The sequence below is a fragment of the Myzus persicae genome, unplaced genomic scaffold, assembly GCF_001856785.1.
Source record: "Myzus persicae strain clone G006 unplaced genomic scaffold, MPER_G0061.0, whole genome shotgun sequence".
NCBI lineage: Eukaryota > Metazoa > Arthropoda > Insecta > Hemiptera > Aphididae > Myzus > Myzus persicae.
Window position 1 is genome coordinate 425,522 of NW_019101330.1, and position 6,696 is coordinate 432,217.

Consider the following 6,696-nt stretch of genomic DNA (forward strand, 5'->3'; position numbering starts at 1 on the left):
TTATTGTTATTTATTTTCATTCATACAAAACTGGATACGAAACGAAATGGCAATTTAAACAAAAAAAAAGTATATTATAAAAAGCAGTTTCGACATACAAATGAATGATAAGTGGAGTGTTATTACTATGTTTTTTCAATTTAGGGACGATTGTTACGCAGATGTTGCGATTCGCGACCATTATATTAGTTCAGAAAATCGGAAACGTACCTACTCCGACAAAAGAGTACCATACATATCGTGTGTACAGCTGCGCCGCTGCTCTGTGTGTCATACGTACGCACGTGGTGAGCTGCTATTTTTTTTTTTCATTTTTCTTATTCTTTTGCACATAAAGACATTTCGTAAAGTTGATCTTAATCGGCGAAACATATATATCTATTGCATATTTGTGCGAAAAATGTATATATTGTATAACGTGATATTATTATTATTATAACTTAAGTGAATTCGTTTGAAAGCAAATCGTGTGCTCGTCGAATGTACTTATCCGTTCTGCACTCCGACATCTGCTGGCCTCCATTTCAAAACAATGAACGAGACACGCGATATTGCAATAATGTCTGACGAGTTTATTGAAACGATTACTATGCATAGATATTATAGCTGGAATAGTTTCAAAACATTTATCAGTTAAACGTTATTATCTTCTAATTGTTTTATAATAGTAATATTTATTTTACCGTTGTAACTACCTTTTTCAAAGACAAAATTGGCATAAAATATCGAGAAAAACGAGTAGAAACTGTCGTTTTACTAAAAAAATATTTTCTAAAACTACTTTTCTTCTTGGTCGTGACCTTTCATTCCGCATAGTAAAATAAATTTTTTGTTTAGAAACATAAAACATATATTTTACGTTTGATTGGTTTTTTCAATAACTATAAAATACATCAATTTGATTTGTACTTTGTATATTATGTATTTATACGGCAAATACGTTAAAAATGAATTTCGATACGACGATGAATACAAATTGGAATAAATTCAAAAGTTGATGAACCAGCGAGGTATATATTATGTAAAATTCGTCGAAGGATAATTTTAAATGTCAGTAAAAAAGAACATTTAAAGATTCTCTTACGAAAAACCATTTTATGTTTAAGTTATATACAGACAAAATTCTAGCAAATAAAATAATAAAATACTCAAGCCAAAGTAAACACTTAAATGTAGTGAACATTTTTTATTTATAGTGGTACGTTTAGAATAGGTACCTTCTACTTGAAAACCATCGACATTTTAGTGGCTTACCAACGGGTGGGTAGCGTATGTGTTTTGTGTGTATACTTGTTGTCATTAATTTCAAACTTTTTATCTACAGGACTATATAAATAAAATACGCCTCAGTATCTCATTATGAAACTATTTTCCCAAATCGCCGGCTGACACGCAAAAACAAAACCACGCCGTGGCGATGGAAGGGTGGTGTATATAAAATATATGTTAGTTTTTCACATTCTAAAAATATCCAACATAATAAATAATAATATATTTTACTATATGAATTTATTATGTACAGATAAATGAATAAAAAATTATCCAAAGAATAAAATATATAATTCTGATGCATAATAAAAATGGTAAAAAGTATCAAAAACAAAATAAAATATTGATTTGTTCTACCTATAGCTCTGTGTAACTATTGATTAAGGTATCTGATAACCGACGTACAATACTTAGGGTTATCTCAATAAGACATATGATTAAAAATTAAAATCATGTCATGTAATATTGCAGATACTCAAATGCATAGGAAATGCAAAAAAAGATTAAACTATATGCGAATTCAGTTTCTTTTTAACAATCCTAAGACATCATGGAAAGTTCATGAAGTTTGAAGAACTCGGAAATAAATTATCTACCGAGAATGAATGACAAGTCAATATTACAGGACTGTTTTAATATTTCTGAATTCACCAACAAATATTACTACAACACGGCGTTTTGGATAGGCAATTAACTTACTCTCTAATAGAAAGTTCATGTCTTCGCTAGCTTATAGTCAATAATATTATGACGAAAAGGTGACGATTCACCTGAAATTATAAAGACAATAGTTATGGTTGATTTATTGTCAGTTATTGCACTTTTGTCCCCGGTTTTACCTTTTAAAGGGCGTGCACCCGACGCCGATGACCAGTCGACGTCGTTCTACAATGACAAAATTATGTCACCCAAACCATGACGTAGCTTCAGAACCAGATTTTTTTTTTAAATAATAATATTTTAATTTACGTGGGTATTTTGATATAATATCGATTGACGCTTGACAAGTATAATAATATTATATCATTATGTATATTATTATATAGACGTGCATAGGCGACGGACAGTGGAGCAGGTAGGCGACTTTCTTTTTAATAAGGTTTCATTATTAATTTTTAGTTCTTGTCTTGGCATAGTTTGTTGACAACGCAGTCGTATTATAAATCCTTTTTAAAAATGTACCGCTCGGTCTGTATTCCCTGCGGCCCTTGTACGCTTATCCCGTGATTATTCTTCACCCCTCGTGCACACATAATATAGTATAATATGTAACCATGCTGTATACAGTCTCGAGATATTAAATATTAAATCCAATTTTGTCTGCGGCCGTTGATTTGCAGTGTTGTTCTAAGTCAATCGGTCAGCGGCTCTTCCAGAATACTCACGATTGCACGAATGCAATAAATTATCCACATCGCGCGCATGCGTGTCATCATATTATCGCAGTTCGGTGCATAATCTAAATACATTTTTTGTACAAATTTGATCTCTAGTTTAGATGGTTTGTAAAATATTCGTCTATATTATATCTTATTATTTACAGATATGACAAAAAAACAATCTTTAAATATTATATACAATTCTGAATCCTTTGCTGTACTTATTGCTTGTGCATTTTTTTCTTGTGTTTTCCTAATAACTATTAACTATATTAAACAGTTAACATAATTTTGTTGTTTTTATACACAAGATGTTAAAATAAATTTGGTAAAACTAAACATGTATATATATTTTGTAGCTGAATATAATAATGGATATAGGTATGTATAGTACCTATATTGTTGAATTTATTTTATTAGCTCCTATAATCAAACGTTATTAATGCTCAACAATTGTTGACATTATGTAACAAAATATAAATCATCAATGTATACCATTTCAATTTCAATTTATTATTATTTTTATTATTAGATATTATAGTTATTTTAAAAATGATTTATAAGTAGGAATTTTCTAAATATTTGTAATTTAAATAATTGGTCCGATGGACCAGTTATTTTATTATTCTCTATATAAGAGACCCATTTACGACTGGGTCAATATAATAATACTATGGAAATAACAAATAATAATGATATGGAATCGAATTTCTCCGTAGTATAATGTTTATAATGATATTATTATTATGTACTAGCTAATCGAGGCTAATCGCACAAGTGCTTTGCCACGATTTTTATAATAGACACTACATAATATACTACATATATTGCATTATTAGTATGCCCATTGATATAGTAAACAGCTCGTGTACAATAATACATTATCATTTAATATTATAAGCATTTAAATTATATAAGTTGTTGTGGTGGTTGAACATATCGGTTTTCGCGGTTGACCACGACCATAATATAATTATTATTAACATGTTTCCATTGACTTTGCAGGAATGCTTGGAAAATGAGCGGCCCTCTGCTCGGTGTCCTCCACGCTTACCTATAATAATATAATATACAATATTGAATATAATATGCGAAGCCGGTTGCTTGGTCGGCCGTTATATAATATAGCCTGCAAAGGCGATTTCCTGGCCGATCGAAAGGATAGGTACCTATTGAAATAAAAAACACAACTCTGTACACACAATCATCTCACATGACATGGGCCATTGAGTGTAGCGGTATGTATACCCGTTTGTACATCTGCAACGACGGAGTGCACTGACAAAAAGTCGGTTTCCCGAAAGTTTTTCGACGGGACAGAAAGTACGGTGATAAAAGAATGAAGGCGATTCGAATACCTCCGACGTCGTATTCCGGGACCGCAGCAAATGGGAGGGGCACAGGGGTGGTGTAATATCGTCGTTTGAAATATTTACCAAAATATACCAAGTCGACTTGCAGAACCGTATAAACGAGTGTATATACCATGCCTGAACGTATCTACACATATATATTATGTATAGACTACTACGTATATACACTCCTGAAAATCGCGTGACACATAAACAATGCGTTTTTCCAAATTAGCCACGTGTAATACTTACTATAGGTAGTTATATATCATGTATATATAGAGAGAGAGATACCACCGCAGCTGCGCGTATTTTATATTATATTATGTTGCGTTCGCCTATTATGGCCGACTTGCCCCACAATGTATAATAATGTTTCGACGAAAAAAAATGTTTTCGCAGATTTCAGTTGGTACGTCATACATATTGTATCAAATAAGACAATACAGCTGCAATATACTATGTGTTTACACATGTATATACAGGGTGATTCACCAATGAAGCTAACCTCCGTTTTTGCCTTTATTAATGTATTTATTCAAACTCTCATTTTTGACATTTTTAAGTTTAATTTATCATAATAAAGATAATGATATAGGTACTTTCAAATACAAAGATTTTTATATACTGAGCCATGTGGTATAATACAAACTTCCTTTTTTCAAAAGAGTCATAGACTACACTAGACGTATTACCAAGGACCAATAGAAGGCATCCTTAAAGTTAAGTAACTCAAAGCTTCTCGAACAAATTTCGATTTAGGTATACATCAAAATGTTCAAAAATAATCTGCTCAACAATTTAAAATAGTAAAAACAGTGATTCGTATTTGAATAAAGTAAGTTATAGTATCACCACGACCAAGATACGTCTTCTTAAATGGTTTAAGAATTCCAACTATTTTGAAAACATAGTCCTTAAGAGCGTGGATAAACTTAAAAATTTCAAAAATCAGATTTCGAATGCATATAAGTAGTATAATCGAAAGCGCGGTGAACATGGTTAGTGAATAACCCAGTATGCTGTAAAGGTATACCTACCTTGAATTTCCGTACAAAGACAATAATAATGATAATAATATATCGGTTGCGTGTTACACATTATTATTATTGCGAGTACTGTTCATACATTATACTAGTAACAATACCATCGCAATTATTATATTATTATTTCCGCCCGTCGTCAAAGTTGACGTTTCATAGAATCCTATGCTGGGACGCCGTTTTTCTTGTGCAGTTCTCAACATAGGTAAGTCGCGTCGTATAGATGTATAGAAAACCGGAAACTGTTTTTTCATTTTTTTTTTACAACGCGCCATGTGTTTTTATATACAGAAATGTTGTATATTATATTATATTTTTATCATCGTCCGGTATAATAAACACAGAGGCAAGGTATGATGTTATTACCATCATACCTGTACACACTATAATATAACCACTACCTACATATTGTATATAAATATTAAATATATATATAAACTGCCTATACGGCCACCACTCCTCGGTTTAGGCACATACCACCGAGTGTGTACACTATATAATATAAAATAATATTAATATTGTACTATACTTGCGGTGGCGCACGTGTCCGACTAGTGTGTACAATATAATATATTATTATGGTATACAACGCACCGGTATAATACTAAAACAATATAATATATTTTAATCACTATCATTGTTATTATTGTACGCCGACAACAACGAAAAAATGACTGGACGAAAATCGTCTCATCGACCGCGACCGCGACGGTGAAATCGTTATCGTTAATTCGACACCGCATTATTATTACCTATATACCGCGGTATATATTACTAAAATATTGTATATTATATTTTACGACGCTTGTGTAAGTATATGAACCGAAGTACGAGTATATAATATATACCTATATGTATACCTATATATCGCCGGATTTATCGCCGGGCCCGACGCTGTTATCGCGCGATTAACAGGCGAGTGTCGTTTTTCCGACGTAAATTTTAATTAATTTCCAACGCAATATACATTTCCGTTTATTGTACATACATATTTCACGAACAAATATATGCATACACACATGATATATTGTGTATATATTATATTAGGTATACATTATTATTATTATTATTATTAAAGTAGTCATCGTTCGGTTTAAATCATTTGTGAAATTCAACGCCTGCAGTGACGTTTACCCTCTCCTGCAGTGTGCATAGGCGTGCGGTACATACACCGCACGAGGACCTGTTCGTGTGGCTCGTTGAAACGACAAAAAAATGAAAAAATAAAAATACCGTCCTTGTTTTATGGGGTGCGCTAATTAGGTTGACAGAATTCCGAGGGCTCTCGTATCAAAGGTTCATAAACGCGACGCCGCTACCGCCGAAAATGCGGTAAAATGAAAAAAAAAATATGTAATAGTAATAATAAAAAAAAATAATAACTGGTTTCTTTATATTTCATTCGTCTTTTTTTACCGTCCGGTTATTTAACTTTGAAACGATTTCGCCGTGCTAAAACATCGCGAGGTAGATGCTATTAGGACGTAATTTTATTAAAATGTTGTAATATTATGTATTGCATATTATTATACAATAATATTACGGTTGTAGCTGCGAGACAACTGTGGACTATATAGGTAGTTTTCAAGTTTTGTATTGTGTTATCATCATGATGGAAAACGTAAATTTTGTATTATAACATACAATTCTATG